Genomic DNA, 19,333 nt, shown 5'->3' with positions numbered 1-19,333 from the left:
CGATCCACTAATCCTTCTTTACTGCATCCCTCACTCCCAAACATTGACGAATTCACACGGAAATTGCGTCGCTATGAAATACTATGTGTTCTAAGACATTTCCTTCTAAATCGAGTAACGTTTCTATGGAAACGACAGGATTTTCTTTTGGGATACGACAATCTCATTTCCGATCCACTAATCCTTCTTTACTGCATCCCTCACTGCCACACATTGACGAATTCACACGGAAATTGCGTCGCTATGAAATACGAGTACAATGTGTTCTAAGACATTTCTTTCTAAATCGAGTAACGTTTCTATGGAAACGACAGGATTTTCTTTTGGGATACGACAATCACATTTCCGATCCACTAATCCTTCTTTACTGCATCCCTCACTCCCAAACATTGACGAATTCACACGGAAATTGCGTCGCTATGAATTTCTATGGGTTCTATGACTTCTCCTTCTAAATCGAGTAACGTTTCTATGGAAACGACAGGATTTTCTTTTGTTATACGACAATCTCATTTCCGATCCACTATTCCCTCTTTACTGCATCCCTCACTCCCACACATTGACGAATTCACACGGAAATTGCATCGCTATGAAATACTATGTGTTCTAAGACATTTCCTTCTAAATCAAGTAACGTTTCTATGGAAACGACAGGATTTTCTTTTGGGATACGACAATCACATTTCCGATCCACTAATCCTTCCTTACTGCATCCCTCACTCCCAAACATTGACGAATTCACAAGGAAATTGCGTCGCTATGAAATACTATGTGTTCTAAGACATTTCCTTATAAATCGAGTAACGTATCTATGGAAACGACAGGATTTTCTTTTGCGATACGACAATCTCATTTCCGATCCACTAATACTTCTTTACTGCATCCCTCACTCCCACACATTGACGAATTCACACGGAAATTGCGTCTCTATGAAATACGAGTACTATGTGTTCTAAGACATTTCCTTCTAAATCGAGTGACGTTTCTATGGAAACGACAGGATTTTCTTTTGGGATACGACAATCTCATTTCCAATCCAGTAACCCTTCTTTACTGCATCCCTCACTCCCACACATTGACGAATTCACACGGATATTCCGTCGCTATGAAAAACGAGTACTATGTGTTCTAAGACATTTCCTTCCAAATCGAGTAACGTTTCTATGGACACGACAGGTTTTTCTTTTGGGATACGACAATCACATTTCCGAACCACTAATCCTTCTTTACTGCATCCCTCACTCCCAAACATTGACGAATTCACACGGAAATTGCGTCGCTATGAAATACTATGTGTTCTAAGACATTTCCTTCTAAATCGAGTAACGTTTCTATGGAAACGACAGGATTTTCTTTTGGGATACGACAATCTCATTTCCGATCCACTAATCCTTCTTTACTGCATCCCTCACTCCCAAACATTGAAGAATTCACACGGAAATTGCGTCGCTATGAAATACGAGTACTATGTTTTCTAAGACAATTCCTTCTAAATCGAGTAACGTTTCTATTGAAACGACAGGATTTTCTTTTGGGATACGACAATCACATTTCCGATCCACTAATCCTTCTTTACTGCAACCCTCACTCCCAAACATTGACGAATTCACACGGAAATTGCGTCGCTATGAAATACTATGTGTTCTAAGACATTTCCTTCTAAATCGAGTAACGTTTCTATGGAAATGACAGGATTTTCTTTTGGGATACGACAAACTCATTTCCGATCCACTAATCCTTCTTTACTGCATCACTCACTCCCACACATTGACGAATTCACACGGTAATTCCGTCGCTATGAAATACGAGTACTATGTGTTCTAAGACATTTCCTTCTAAATCGAGTAACGTTTCTATGGAAACGACAGGATTTACTTTTGGGATACGACAATCACATTTCCGATCCACTAATCCTTCTTTACTGCATCCCTCACTCCCACACATTGACGAATTCATGCGGAAATTGCGCCGCTATGAATTACTGTGGGTTCTATGACTCCTCCTTCTAAATCAAGTAACGTTTCTATGGAAACGACAGGACTTTTTTTTGGGATACGACAATCTCATTTCCGATCCACTAATCCTTCTTTACTGCATCCCTCACTCCCAAACATTGACGAATTCACACGGAAATTGCGTCGCTATGAAATACTATGTGTTCTAAGACATTTCCTTCTAAATCGAGTAACGTTTCTATGGAAACGACAGGATTTTCTTTTGGGATACGACAATCTCATTTCCGATCCACTAATCCTTCTTTACTGCATCCCTCACTGCCACACATTGACGAATTCACACGGAAATTGCGTCGCTATGAAATACGAGTACAATGTGTTCTAAGACATTTCTTTCTAAATCGAGTAACGTTTCTATGGAAACGACAGGATTTTCTTTTGGGATACGACAATCACATTTCCGATCCACTAATCCTTCTTTACTGCATCCCTCACTCCCAAACATTGACGAATTCACACGGAAATTGCGTCGCTATGAATTTCTATGGGTTCTATGACTTCTCCTTCTAAATCGAGTAACGTTTCTATGGAAACGACAGGATTTTCTTTTGTTATACGACAATCTCATTTCCGATCCACTATTCCCTCTTTACTGCATCCCTCACTCCCACACATTGACGAATTCACACGGAAATTGCATCGCTATGAAATACTATGTGTTCTAAGACATTTCCTTCTAAATCAAGTAACGTTTCTATGGAAACGACAGGATTTTCTTTTGGGATACGACAATCACATTTCCGATCCACTAATCCTTCCTTACTGCATCCCTCACTCCCAAACATTGACGAATTCACAAGGAAATTGCGTCGCTATGAAATACTATGTGTTCTAAGACATTTCCTTCTAAATCGAGTAACGTTTCTATGGAAACGACAGGATTTTCTTTTGGGATACGACAATCTCATTTCCGATCCACTAATCCTTCTTTACTGCATCCCTCACTCCCACACATTGACGAATTCACACGGAAATTGCGTCGCTATGAAATACGAGTACTATGTGTTCTAAGATTATTCCTTCTAAATCGAGTAACGTTTCTATGGAAACGACAGGATTTTCTTTTGGGATACGACAATCACATTTCCCATCCACTAATCCTTCTTTACTGCAACCCTCACTCCCAAACATTGACGAATTCACACGGAAATTGCGTCGCTATGATTTACTGTGGGTTCTATGACTTCTCCTTCTAAATCAAGTAACGTTTCTATGGAAACGACAGGCCTTTTTTTTGGGATACGGCAATCTCATTTCCGATCCACTAATCCTTCTTTACTGCATCCCTCACTCCCAAACATTGACGAAATCACACGGAAATTGCGTCGCTATGAAATACTATGTGTTCTAAGACATTTCCTTATAAATCGAGTAACGTATCTATGGAAACGACAGGATTTTCTTTTGCGATACGACAATCTCATTTCCGATCCACTAATACTTCTTTACTGCATCCCTCACTCCCACACATTGACGAATTCACACGGAAATTGCGTCTCTATGAAATACGAGTACTATGTGTTCTAAGACATTTCCTTCTAAATCGAGTGACGTTTCTATGGAAACGACAGGATTTTCTTTTGGGATACGACAATCACATTTTCGATGCACTAATCCTTCTTTACTGCATCCCTCACTCCCAAATATTGACGAATTCACACGGAAATTGCGTCGCTATAAATTACTATGGGTTCTATGACTTCTCCTTCTAAATCGAGTAACGTTTCTATGGATACGACAGGATTTTCTTTTGGGATACGACAATCTCATTTCCGATCCACTAATCCCTCTTTACTGCATCCCTCACTCCCACACATTGACGAATTCACACGGAAATGGCATCGCTATGAAATACTATGTGTTCTAAGACATTTCCTTCTAAATCGAGTAACGTTTCTATTGTAACGACAGGATTTTCTTTTGGGATACGACAATCTCATTTCCGATCCACTAATCCTTCTTTACTGCATCCCTCACTCCCACACAATGACGAATTCACATGGAAATTGCGTCGCTGTGAAATACTATGTGTTCTAAGACATTTCCTTCTAAATCGAGTAACGTTTCTATGGAAACGACAGGATTTTCTTTTGGGATACGACAATCTCATTTCCGATCCACTAATCCTTCTTTACTGCATCCCTCACTCCCACACATTGACGAATTCACACGGAAATTGCGTCGCTATGAAATACAAATACTATGTGTTCTAAGACATTTCCTTCTAAATCGAGTAACGTTTCTATGGAACGACAGGATTTTCTTTTGGGATACGACAATCTCATTTCCCATCCACTAATCCTTCTTTACTGCAACCCTCATTCCCAAACATTGACGAATTCACACGGAAATTGCGTCGCTATGAAATACTATGTGTTCTACGACTTTTCCTTCTAAATCGAGTCACGTTTCTATGGAAACGACAGGATATTCTTTTGGGATATGACAATCACATTTCCGATCCACTAATCCTTCTTTACACCATCCCTCACTCCTACACATTGACGAATTCACACGGAAATTGCGTCGCTATGAATTACTATGGGTTCTATGACTTCTCGTTCTATATCAAGTAACGTTTCTATGGAAACGACAGGACTTTTTTTTGGGATACGACAATCTCATTTCCGATCCACTAATCCTTCTTTACTGCATCCCTCACTCCCACACATTGACGAATTCACACGGAAATTACGTCTCTATGAAATACGAGTACTATGTGTTCTAAGACATTTCCTTCTAAATCGAGTAACGTTTCTATGGAAACGACAGGATTTTCTTTTGGGATACGAATATCTTATTTCCGATCCACTAATCCTTCTTTACTGCATCCCTCACTCCCAAACATTGACGAATTCACACGGAAATTGCGTCGCTATGAAATACTATGTGTTCTATGACATTTCCTTCTAAATTGAGTAACGTTTCTATGGAAACGACCGGATTTTCTTTTGGGATACGACAATCACATTTCCGATCCACTAATCCTTCTTTACTGCATCCCTCACTCCCAAACATTGACGAATTCACACGGAAATTGCGTCGCTATGAAATACGAGTACTATGTGTTCTAAGACATTTCCTTCTAAATCGAGTAACGATTCTATGGAAACGACAAGATTTTCTTTTGGGATACGACAATCACATTTCCGATCCACTAATCCTTCTTTACTGCATCCCTCACTCCCAAACATTGACGAATTCACACGGATATTCCGTCGCTATGAAATACGAGTACTATGTGTTCTAAGAGATTTCCTTCTAAATCGAGTAACGTTTCTATGGAAACGACAGGATTTTCTTTTGGGATACGACAATCTCATTTCCGATCCACTAATCCTTCTTTACTGCATCCCTTACTCCCTCACACTGACGAATTCACACGGAAATTGCGTCGCTATGAAGTACGAGTACTATGTGTTCTAAGACATTTCCTTCTAAATCGAGTAACGTTTCTATGGAAACGACAGGATTTTCTTTTGGGATATGACAATCACATTTCCGATCCACTAATCCTTCTTTACACCATCCCTCACTCCCACACATTGACGAATTCACACGGAAATTGCGTCGCTATGAATTACTATGGGTTCTATGACTTCTCCTTCTATGTCAAGTAACGTTTCTATGGAAACGACAGGACTTTTTTTTGGGATACGACAATCTCATTTCCGATCCACTAATACTTCTTTACTGCATCCCTCACTCCCACACATTGACGAATTCACACGGAAATTGCGTCGCTATGAAATACGAGTACTATGTGTTCTAAGACATTTCCTTCTAAATCGAGTAACGTTTCTATGGAAACGACAGGATTTTCTTTTGGGTACGACAATCACATTTTCGATGCACTAATCCTCCTTTACTGCATCCCTCACTCCCAAAAATTGACGAATTCACACGGAAATTGCGTCGCTATAAATTACAATGGGTTCTATGACTTCTCCTTGTAAATCGAGTAACGTTTCTATGGAAACGACAGGATTTTCTTTTGGGATACGACAATCTCATTTCCGATCCACTAATCCTTCTTTACTGCATCCCTCACTCCCACACAATGACGAATTCACACGGAAATTGCGTCGCTGTGAAATACTATGTGTTCTAAGACATTTCCTTCTAAATCGAGTAACGTTTCTATGGAAACGACAGGATTTTCTTTTGGGATACGACAATCACATTTCCGATCCACTAATCCTTCCTTACTGCATCCCTCACTCCCAAACATTGACGAATTCACAAGGAAATTGCGTCGCTATGAAATACTATGTGTTCTAAGACATTTCCTTCTAAATCGAGTAACGTTTCTATGGAAACGACAGGATTTTCTTTTGGGATACGACAATCTCATTTCCGATCCACTAATCCTTCTTTACTGCATCCCTCACTCCCACACATTGACGAATTCACACGGAAATTGCGTCGCTATGAAATACGAGTACTATGTGTTCTAAGATTATTCCTTATAAATCGAGTAACGTTTCTATGGAAACGACAGGATTTTCTTTTGGGATACGACAATCACATTTCCCATCCACTAATCCTTCTTTACTGCAACCCTCACTCCCAAACATTGACGAATTCACACGGAAATTGCGTCGCTATGATTTACTGTGGGTTCTATGACTTCTCCTTCTAAATCAAGTAACGTTTCTATGGAAACGACAGGCCTTTTTTTTGGGATACGGCAATCTCATTTCCGATCCACTAATCCTTCTTTACTGCATCCCTCACTCCCAAACATTGACGAAATCACACGGAAATTGCGTCGCTATGAAATACTATGTGTTCTAAGACATTTCCTTATAAATCGAGTAACGTATCTATGGAAACGACAGGATTTTCTTTTGCGATACGACAATCTCATTTCCGATCCACTAATACTTCTTTACTGCATCCCTCACTCCCACACATTGACGAATTCACACGGAAATTGCGTCTCTATGAAATACGAGTACTATGTGTTCTAAGACATTTCCTTCTAAATCGAGTGACGTTTCTATGGAAACGACAGGATTCTCTTTTGGGATACGACAATCACATTTTCGATGCACTAATCCTTCTTTACTGCATCCCTCACTCCCAAATATTGACGAATTCACACGGAAATTGCGTCGCTATAAATTACTATGGGTTCTATGACTTCTCCTTCTAAATCGAGTAACGTTTCTATGGATACGACAGGATTTTCTTTTGGGATACGACAATCTCATTTCCGATCCACTAATCCCTCTTTACTGCATCCCTCACTCCCACACATTGACGAATTCACACGGAAATGGCATCGCTATGAAATACTATGTGTTCTAAGACATTTCCTTCTAAATCGAGTAACGTTTCTATTGTAACGACAGGATTTTCTTTTGGGATACGACAATCTCATTTCCGATCCACTAATCCTTCTTTACTGCATCCCTCACTCCCACACAATGACGAATTCACACGGAAATTGCGTCGCTGTGAAATACTATGTGTTCTAAGACATTTCCTTCTAAATCGAGTAACGTTTCTATGGAAACGACAGGATTTTCTTTTGGGATACGACAATCTCATTTCCGATCCACTAATCCTTCTTTACTGCATCCCTCACTCCCACACATTGACGAATTCACACGGAAATTGCGTCGCTATGAAATACAAATACTATGTGTTCTAAGACATTTCCTTCTAAATCGAGTAACGTTTCTATGGAACGACAGGATTTTCTTTTGGGATACGACAATCTCATTTCCCATCCACTAATCCTTCTTTACTGCAACCCTCATTCCCAAACATTGACGAATTCACACGGAAATTGCGTCGCTATGAAATACTATGTGTTCTACAACTTTTCCTTCTAAATCGAGTCACGTTTCTATGGAAACGACAGGATATTCTTTTGGGATATGACAATCACATTTCCGATCCACTAATCCTTCTTTACACCATCCCTCACTCCTACACATTGACGAATTCACACGGAAATTGCGTCGCTATGAATTACTATGGGTTCTATGACTTCTCGTTCTATATCAAGTAACGTTTCTATGGAAACGACAGGACTTTTTTTTGGGATACGACAATCTCATTTCCGATCCACTAATCCTTCTTTACTGCATCCCTCACTCCCACACATTGACGAATTCACACGGAAATTACGTCTCTATGAAATACGAGTACTATGTGTTCTAAGACATTTCCTTCTAAATCGAGTAACGTTTCTATGGAAACGACAGGATTTTCTTTTGGGATACGAATATCTTATTTCCGATCCACTAATCCTTCTTTACTGCATCCCTCACTCCCAAACATTGACGAATTCACACGGAAATTGCGTCGCTATGAAATACTATGTGTTCTATGACATTTCCTTCTAAATCGAGTAACGTTTCTATGGAAACGACCGGATTTTCTTTTGGGATACGACAATCACATTTCCGATCCACTAATCCTTTTTTACTGCATCCCTCACTCCCAAACATTGACGAATTCACACGGAAATTGCGTCGCTATGAAATACGAGTACTATGTGTTCTAAGACATTTCCTTCTAAATCGAGTAACGTTTCTATGGAAACGACAAGATTTTCTTTTGGGATACGACAATCACATTTCCGATCCACTAATCCTTCTTTACTGCATCCCTCACTCCCAAACATTGACGAATTCACACGGATATTCCGTCGCTATGAAATACGAGTACTATGTGTTCTAAGAGATTTCCTTCTAAATCGAGTAACGTTTCTATGGAAACGACAGGATTTTCTTTTGGGATACGACAATCTCATTTCCGATCCACTAATCCTTCTTTACTGCATCCCTTACTCCCTCACACTGACGAATTCACACGGAAATTGCGTCGCTATGAAGTACGAGTACTATGTGTTCTAAGACATTTCCTTCTAAATCGAGTAACGTTTCTATGGAAACGACAGGATTTTCTTTTGGGATATGACAATCACATTTCCGATCCACTAATCCTTCTTTACACCATCCCTCACTCCCACACATTGACGAATTCACACGGAAATTGCGTCGCTATGAATTACTATGGGTTCTATGACTTCTCCTTCTATGTCAAGTAACGTTTCTATGGAAACGACAGGACTTTTTTTTGGGATACGACAATCTCATTTCCGATCCACTAATACTTCTTTACTGCATCCCTCACTCCCACACATTGACGAATTCACACGGAAATTGCGTCGCTATGAAATACGAGTACTATGTGTTCTAAGACATTTCCTTCTAAATCGAGTAACGTTTCTATGGAAACGACAGGATTTTCTTTTGGGTACGACAATCACATTTTCGATGCACTAATCCTCCTTTACTGCATCCCTCACTCCCAAAAATTGACGAATTCACACGGAAATTGCGTCGCTATAAATTACAATGGGTTCTATGACTTCTCCTTGTAAATCGAGTAACGTTTCTATGGAAACGACAGGATTTTCTTTTGGGATACGACAATCTCATTTCCGATCCACTAATCCCTCTTTACTGCATCCCTCACTCCCACACATTGACGAATTCACACGGAAATTGCATCGCTATGAAATACTACGTGTTCTAAGACATTTCCTTCTAAATCGAGTAACGTTTCTATGGAAACGACAGGATTTTCTTTTGGGATACGACAATCACATTTCCGATCCACTAACCCTTCTTTACTGCATCCCTCACTCCCAAACATTGACGAATTTACATGGAAATTGCGTCGCTATGAAATACTATGTGTTCTAAGACATTTCCTTCTAAATCGAGTAACGTTTCTATGGAAACGACAGGATTTTCTTTTGGGATACGACAATCTCATTTCCGATCCACTAATCCTTCTTTACTGCATCCCTCACTCCCACACATTGACGAATTCACACGGAAATTGCGTCGCTGTGAAATACTATGTGTTCTAAGACATTTCCTTCTAAATCGAGTAACGTTTCTATGGAAACGACAGGATTTTCTTTTGGGATACGACAATCTCATTTCCGATCCACTAATCCTTCTTCACTGCATCCCTCACTCCCACACATTGACGAATTCACACGGAAATTGCGTCGCTATGAAATACAAGTACTATGTGTTCTAAGACATTTCCTTCTAAATCGAGTAACGTTTCTATGGAACGACAGGATTTTCTTTTGGGATACGACAATCTCATTTCCCATCCACTAATCCTTCTTTACTGCAACCCTCATTCCCAAACATTGACGAATTCACACGGAAATTGCGTCGCTATGAAATACTATGTGTTCTACGCCTTTTCCTTCTAAATCGAGTAACGTTTCTATGGAAACGACAGGATTTTCTTTTGGGATATGACAATCACATTTCCGATCCACTAATCCTTCTTTACACCAACCCTCACTCCCACACATTGACGAATTCACACGGAAATTGCGTCGCTATGAATTACTATGGGTTCTATGACTTCTCCTTCTATATCAAGTAACGTTTCTATGGAAACGACGGGACTTTTTTTTGGGATACGACAATCTCATTGCCGATCCACTAATCCTTCTTTACTGCATGCCTCACTCCCACACATTGACGAATTCACACGGAAATTGCGTCTCTATGAAATACGAGTACTATGTGTTCTAAGACATTTCCTTCTAAATCGAGTAACGTTTCTATGGAAACGACAGGATTTTCTTTTGGGATACGACAATCTCATTTCCGATCCACTAATCCTTCTTTACTGCATCCCTTACTCCCTCACACTGACGAATTCACACGGAAATTTCGTCGCTATGAAATACTATGTGTTCTAGGACATTTCCTTCTAAATCGAGTAACGTTTCTATGGAAACGACAGGATTTTCTTTTGGGATACGACAATCTCATTTCCGATCCACTAATCCTTCTTTACTGCATCCCTCACTCCTACACATTGACGAATTCACACGGAAATTGCGTCGCTATGAAATACTATGCGTTCTAGGACATTTCCTTCTAAATCGAGTAACGTTTCTATGGAAACGACAGGATTTTCTTTTGGGATACGACAATCTCATTTCCGATCCACTAATCCTCCTTATTTGCATCCCTCACTCCCACACATTGACGAATTCACACGGAAATTGCTTCGCTATGAGATACGAGTACTATTTGTTCTAAGACATTTCCTTCTAAATCGAGTAACGTTTCTATGGAAACGACAGGATTTTCTTTTGGGATACGACAATCACATTTCCGATATACTAATCCTTCTTTACTGCATCCCTCACTCCCAAACGTTGACGAATTCACACGGAAATTGCGTCGCTATGAAATACTATGTGTTCTAAGACATTTCCTTCTAAATCGAGTAACGTTTCTATGGAAACGACAGGATTTTCTTTTGGGATACGACAATCACATTTCCGATCCACTAATCCTTCTTTACTGCATCCCTCACTCCCAAACATTGACGAATTCACACGGAAATTGCGTCGCTATGAAATACGAGTACTATGTGTTCTAAGACATTTCCTTCTAAATCGAGTATCGTTTCTATGGAAACGACAGGATTTTCTTTTGGGATACGACAATCGCATTTCCGATCCACTAATCCTTCTTTACTGCATCCCTCACTCCCAAACATTGACGAATTCACACGGAAATTCCGTCGCTATGAAATACGAGTACTATGTGTTCTAAGAGATTTCCTTCTAAATCGAGTAACGTTTCTATGGAAACGAAAGGATTTTCTTTTGGGATACGACAATCTCATTTCCGATCCACTAATCCTTCTTTACTGCATCCCTCACTCCCTCACATTGACGAATTCACACGGAAATTGCGTCGCTATGAAATACGAGTACTATGTGTTCTAAGACATTTCCTTCTAAATCGAGTAACGTTTCTATGGAAACGACAGGATTTTCTTTTGGTATATGACAATCACATTTCCGATCCACTAATCCTTCTTTACACCATCCCTCACTCCCACACATTGACGAATTCACACGGAAATTGCGTCGCTATGAATTACTATGGGTTCTATGACTTCTCCTGCTATATCAAGTAACGTTTCTATGGAAACGACAGGACTTTTTTTTGGGATACGACAATCTCATTTCCGATTCACTAATACTTCTATACTGCATCCCTCACTCCCAAACATTGACGAATTCACACGGAAATTGCGTCGCTATGAAATACTATGTGTTCTAAGACATTTTTTTCTAAATCGAGTAACGTTTCTATGGAAACGACAGGATTTTGTTTTGGGATACGACAATCTAATTTCCGATCCACTAATCCTTCTTTACTGCATCCCTCACTCCTACACATTGACGAATTCACACGGAAATTTCGTCGCTATGAAATACGAGTACTATGTGTTCTAAGACATTTCCTTCTAAATCGAGTAACGTTTCTATGGAAACGACAGGATTTTCTTTTGGGATACGACAGTCACATTTCCGATCCACTAATCCTTCTTTACTGCATCCCTCACTCCCAAACATTGACGAATTCACACGGAAATTGCGTCGCTATGAAATACTATGTGTTCTAAGACATTTCCTTCTAAATCGAGTAACGTTTCTATGGAAACGACAGGATTTTCTTTTGGGATACGACAATCTCATTTCCGATCCACTAATCCTTCTTTACTGCATCCCTCACTCCCACACATTGACGAATTCACACGGAAATTGCGTCGCTATGAAATACGAGTACTATGTGTTCTAAGACATTTCCTTCTAAATCGAGTAACCTTTCTATGGAAACGACAGGATTTTCTTTCGGGATATAACAATCACATTTCCGATCCACTAATCCTTCTTTACACCATCCCTCACTCCCACAAATTGACGAATTCACACGGAAATTGCGTCGCTATGAATTACTATGGGTTCTATGACTTCTCCTTCTATATCAAGTAACGTTTCTATGGAAACGACAGGACTTTTTTTTGGGATACGACAATCTCATCTCCGATCCACTAATCCTTCTTTACTGCATCCCTCACTCCCACACATTGACGAATTCAAACGGAAATTGCGTCGCTATGAAATACGAGAACTATGTGTTCTAAGACATTTCCTTCTAATTCGAGTAACGTTTCTATGGAAACGACAGGATTTTCTTTTGGGATACGACAATCACATTTCCGATCCACTAATCCTTCTTTACTGCATTCCTCACTCCCAAACATTGACGAATTCACACGGAAATTGCGTCGCTATGAAATACTATGTGTTCTAAGACATTTCCTTCTAAATCGAGTAACGTTTCTATGCAAACGACAGGATTTTCTTTTGGGATACGACAATCACATTTCCGATCCACTAATCCTTCTTTACTGCATCCCTCACTCCCAAACATTGACGAATTCACACGGAAATTGCGTCGCTATGAAATACGAGTACTATGTGTTCTAAGACATTTCCTTCTAAATCGAGTAACGTTTCTATGGAAACGACAGGATTTTCTTTTGGGATACGACAATCACATTTCCGATCCACTAATCCTTATTTACTGCATGCCTCACTCCCAAACATTGACGAATTCACACGGAAATTGCGTCGCTATGTAATACGAGTACTATGTGTTCTAAGACATTTCCTTCTAAATCGAGTAACGTTTCTATGGAAACGACAGGATTTTCTTTTGGGATACGACAATCACATTTCCGATCCACTAATCCTTCTTTACTGCATCCCTCACTCCCAAACATTGACGAATTCACACGGAAATTCCGTCGCTATGAAATACGAGTACTATGTGTTCTAAGAGATTTCCTCCTAAATCGAGTAACGTTTCTATGGAAACGACAGGATTTTCTTTTGGGATACGACAATCTCATTTCCGATCCTCTAATCCTTCTTTACTGCATCCCTTACTCCCTCACATTGACGAATTCACACGGAAATTGCGTCGCTATGAAATACTATGTGTTCTAAGACATTTCCTTCTAAATCGAGTAACGTTTCTATGGAAACGACAGGATTTTCTTTTGGGATACGACAATCTCATTTCCTATCCACTAATCCTTCTTTACTGCATCCCTCACTCCCACACATTGACGAATTCACATGGAAATTTCGTCGCTATGATATACGAGTACTATGTGTTCTAAGACATTTCCTTCTAAATCGAGTAACGTTTCTATGGAAACGACAGGATTTTCTTTTGGGATACGACGATCACATTTCCGATCCACTAATCCTTCTTTACTGCAACCCTCACTCCCAAACATTGACGAATTCACACGGAAATTGCGTCGCTATGAAATACTATGTGTTCTAGGACATTTCCTTCTAAATCGAGTAACGTTTCTATGGAAACGACAGGATTTTCTTTTGGGATACGACAATCTCATTTCCGATCCACTAATCCTTCTTTACTGCATCCCTCACTCCCACACATTGACGAATTCACACGGAAATTGCGTCGCTATGAAATACGAGTACTATGTGTTCTAAGACATTTCCTTTTAAATCGAGTAACGTTTCTATGGAAACGACAGGATTTTCTTTTGGGATACGACAATCACATTTCCGATCCACTAATCCTTCTTTACTGCTTCCCTCACTCCCAAACATTGACGAATTCACACGGAAATTGCGTCGCTATGAAATACTATGTGTTCTAAGACATTTCCTTCTAAATCGAGTAACGTTTCTATGGAAACGACAGGATTTTCTTTTGGGATACGACAATCTCATTTCCAATCCAGTAACCCTTCTTTACTGCATCCCTCACTCCCACACATTGACGAATTCACACGGATATTCCGTCGCTATGAAAAACGAGTACTATGTGTTCTAAGACATTTCCTTCCAAATCGAGTAACGTTTCTATGGACACGACAGGTTTTTCTTTTGGGATACGACAATCACATTTCCGATCCACTAATCCTTCTTTACTGCATCCCTCACTCCCAAACATTGACGAATTCACACGGAAATTGCGTCGCTATGAAATACTATGTGTTCTAAGACATTTCCTTCTACATCGAGTAACGTTTCTATGGAAACGACAGGATTTTCTTTTAGGATACGACAATCTCATTTCCGATCCACTAATCCTTCTTTACTGCATCCCTCACTCCCAAACATTGAAGAATTCACACGGAAATTGCGTCGCTATGAAATACGAGTACTATGTGTTCTAAGACAATTCCTTCTAAATCGAGTAACGTTTCTATTGAAACGACAGGATTTTCTTTTGGGATACGACAATCACATTTCCGATCCACTAATCCTTCTTTACTGCAACCCTCACTCCCAAACATTGACGAATTCACACGGAAATTGCGTCGCTATGAAATACTATGTGTTCTAAGACATTTCCTTCTAAATCGAGTAACGTTTCTATGGAAACGACAGGATTTTCTTTTGGGATACGACAATCTCATTTCCGATCCACTAATCCTTCTTTACTGCATCCCTCACTCCCACACATTGACGAATTCACACGGAAATTCCGTCGCTATGAAATACGAGTACTATGTGTTCTAAGACATTTCCTTCTAAATCGAGTAACGTTTCTATGGAAACGACAGGATTTTCTTTTGGGATACGACAATCACATTTCCGATCCACTAATCCTTCTTTACTGCATCCCTCACTCCCACACATTGACGAATTCATGCGGAAATTGCGCCGCTATGAATTACTGTGGGTTCTATGACTCCTCCTTCTAAATCAAGTAACGTTTCTATGGAAACGACAGGACTTTTTTTTGGGATACGACAATCTCATTTCCGATCCACTAATCCTTCTTTACTGCATCCCTCACTCCCAAACATTGACGAATTCACACGGAAATTGCGTCGCTATGAAATACTATGTGTTCTAAGACATTTCCTTCTAAATCGAGTAACGTTTCTATGGAAACGACAGGATTTTCTTTTGGGATACGACAATCTCATTTCCGATCCACTAATCCTTCTTTACTGCATCCCTCACTGCCACACATTGACGAATTCACACGGAAATTGCGTCGCTATGGAATACGAGTACAATGTGTTCTAAGACATTTCTTTCTAAATCGAGTAACGTTTCTATGGAAACGACAGGATTTTCTTTTGGGATACGACAATCACATTTCCGATCCACTAATCCTTCTTTACTGCATCCCTCACTCCCAAACATTGACGAATTCACACGGAAATTGCGTCGCTATGAATTTCTATGGGTTCTTTGACTTCTCCTTCTAAATCGAGTAACGTTTCTATGGAAACGACAGGATTTTCTTTTGGGATACGACAATCTCATTTCCGATCCACTATTCCCTCTTTACTGCATCCCTCACTCCCACACATTGACGAATTCACACGGAAATTGCATCGCTATGAAATACTATGTGTTCCAAGACATTTCCTTCTAAATCGAGTAACGTTTCTATGGAAACGACAGGATTTTCTTTTGGGATACGACAATCTCATTTCCAATCCAGTAACCCTTCTTTACTGCATCCCTCACTCCCACACATTGACGAATTTACACGGATATTCCGTCGCTATGAAAAACGAGTACTATGTGTTCTAAGACATTTCCTTCCAAATCGAGTAACGTTTCTATGGACACGACAGGTTTTTCTTTTGGGATACGACAATCACATTTCCGATCCACTAATCCTTCTTTACTGCATCCCTCACTCCCAAACATTGACGAATTCACACGGAAATTGCGTCGCTATGAAATACTATGTGTTCTAAGACATTTCCTTCTACATCAAGTAACGTTTCTATGGAAACGACAGGATTTTCTTTTAGGATACGACAATCTCATTTCCGATCCACTAATCCTTCTTTACAGCATCCCTCACTCCCAAACATTGAAGAATTCACACGGAAATTGCGTCGCTATGAAATACGAGTACTATGTGTTCTAAGACAATTCCTTCTAAATCGAGTAACGTTTCTATTGAAACGACAGGATTTTCTTTTGGGATACGACAATCACATTTCCGATCCACTAATCCTTCTTTACTGCAACCCTCACTCCCAAACATTGACGAATTCACACGGAAATTGCGTCGCTATGAAATACTATGTGTTCTAAGACATTTCCTTCTAAATCGAGTAACGTTTCTATGGAAACGACAGGATTTTCTTTTGGGATACGATAATCTCATTTCCGATCCACTAGTCCTTCTTTACTGCATCCCTCACTCCCACACATTGACGAATTCACACGGAAATTCCGTCGCTATGAAATACGAGTACTATGTGTTCTAAGACATTTCCTTCTAAATCGAGTAACGTTTCTATGGAAACGACAGGATTTTCTTTTGGGATACGACAATCACATTTCCGATCCACTAATCCTTCTTTACTGCATCCCTCACTCCCACACATTGACGAATTCATGCGGAAATTGCGCCGCTATGAATTACTGTGGGTTCTATGACTCCTCCTTCTAAATCAACTAACGTTTCTATGGAAACGACAGGACTTTTTTTTGGGATACGACAATCTCATTTCCGATCCACTAATCCTTCTTTACTGCATCCCTCACTCCCAAACATTGACGAATTCACACGGAAATTGCGTCGCTATGATATACTATGTGTTCTGAGACATTTCCTTCTAAATCGAGTAACGTTTCTATGGAAACGACAGGATTTTCTTTTGGGATACGACAATCTCATTTCCGATCCACTAATCCTTCTTTACTGCATCCCTCACTGCCACACATTGACGAATTCACACGGAAATTGCGTCGCTATGAAATACGAGTAAAATGTGTTCTAAGACATTTCTTTCTAAATCGAGTAACGTTTCTATGGAAACGACAGGATTTTCTTTTGGGATACGACAATCACATTTCCGATCCACTAATCCTTCTTTACTGATTCCCTCACTCCCAAACATTGACGAATTCACACGGAAATTGCGTCGCTATGAATTTCTATGGGTTCTATGACTTCTCCTTCTAAATCGAGTAACGTTTCTATGGAAACGACAGGATTTTCTTTTGGGATACGACAATCTCATTTCCGATCCACTATTCCCTCTTTACTGCATCCCTCACTCCCACACATTGACGAATTCACACGGAAATTGCATCGCTATGAAATACTATGTGTTCTAAGACATTTCCTTCTAAATCAAGTAACGTTTCTATGGAAACGACAGGATTTTCTTTTGGGATACGACAATCTCATTTCCGATCCACTAATCCTTCTTTACTGCATCCCTCACTCCCACACATTGACGAATTCACACAGAAATTGCGTCGCTATGAAATACGAGTACTATGTGTTCTAAGACAATTCCTTCTAAATCGAGTAACGTTTCTATGGAAACGACAGGATTTTCTTTTGGGATACGACAATCACATTTCCCATCCACTAATCCTTCTTTACTGCAACCCTCACTCCCAAACATTGACGAATTCACACGGAAATTGCGTCGCAATGAAATACTATGTGTTCGAAGACATTTCCTTCTAAATCGAGTAACGTTTCTATGGAAACGACAGGATTTTCTTTTAGGATACGACAATCTCATTTCCGATCCACTAATCCTTCTTTACTGCATCCCTCACTCCCACACGTTGACGAATTCACACGGAAATTCCGTCGCTATGAAATACGAGTACTATGTATTCTAAGACATTTCCTTCTAAATCGAGTAACGTTTCTATGGAAACGACAGGATTTACTTTTCGGATACGACAATCACATTTCCGATCCACTAATCCTTCATTACTGCATCCCTCACTCCCACACATTGACGAATTCACACGGAAATTGCGTCGCTATGATTTACTGTGGGTTCTATGACTTCTCCTTCTAAATCAAGTAACGTTTCTATGGAAACGAGAGGCCTTTTTTTTGGGATACGACAATCTCATTTCCGATCCACTAATCATTCTTTACTGCATCCCTCACTCCCAAACATTGACGAAATCACACGGAAATTGCGTCGCTATGAAATACTATGTGTTCTAAGACATTTCCTTATAAATCGAGTAACGTATCTATGGAAACGACAGGATTTTCTTTTGGGATACGACAATCTCATTTCCGATCCACTAATACTTCTTTACTGCATCCCTCACTCCCACACATTGACGAATTCACACGGAAATTGCGTCTCTATGAAATACGAGTACTATGTGTTCTAAGACATTTCCTTCTAAATCGAGTAACGTTTCTATGGAAACGACAGGATTTTCTTTTGGGATACGACAATCACATTTTCGATGCACTAATCCTTCTTTACTGCATCCCTCACTCCCAAACATTGACGAATTCACACGGAAATTGCGTCGCTATAAATTACTATGGGTTCTATGACTTCTCCTTCTAAATCGAGTAACGTTTCTATGGAAACGACAGGATTTTCTTTTGGGATACGACAATCTCATTTCCGATCCACTAATCCCT

This window comes from Schistocerca serialis, chromosome 6 (genome assembly GCF_023864345.2).
Source record: "Schistocerca serialis cubense isolate TAMUIC-IGC-003099 chromosome 6, iqSchSeri2.2, whole genome shotgun sequence".
NCBI classification, from domain to species: Eukaryota; Metazoa; Arthropoda; class Insecta; order Orthoptera; family Acrididae; genus Schistocerca; species Schistocerca serialis.
This window is presented reverse-complemented; position numbering follows the sequence as displayed.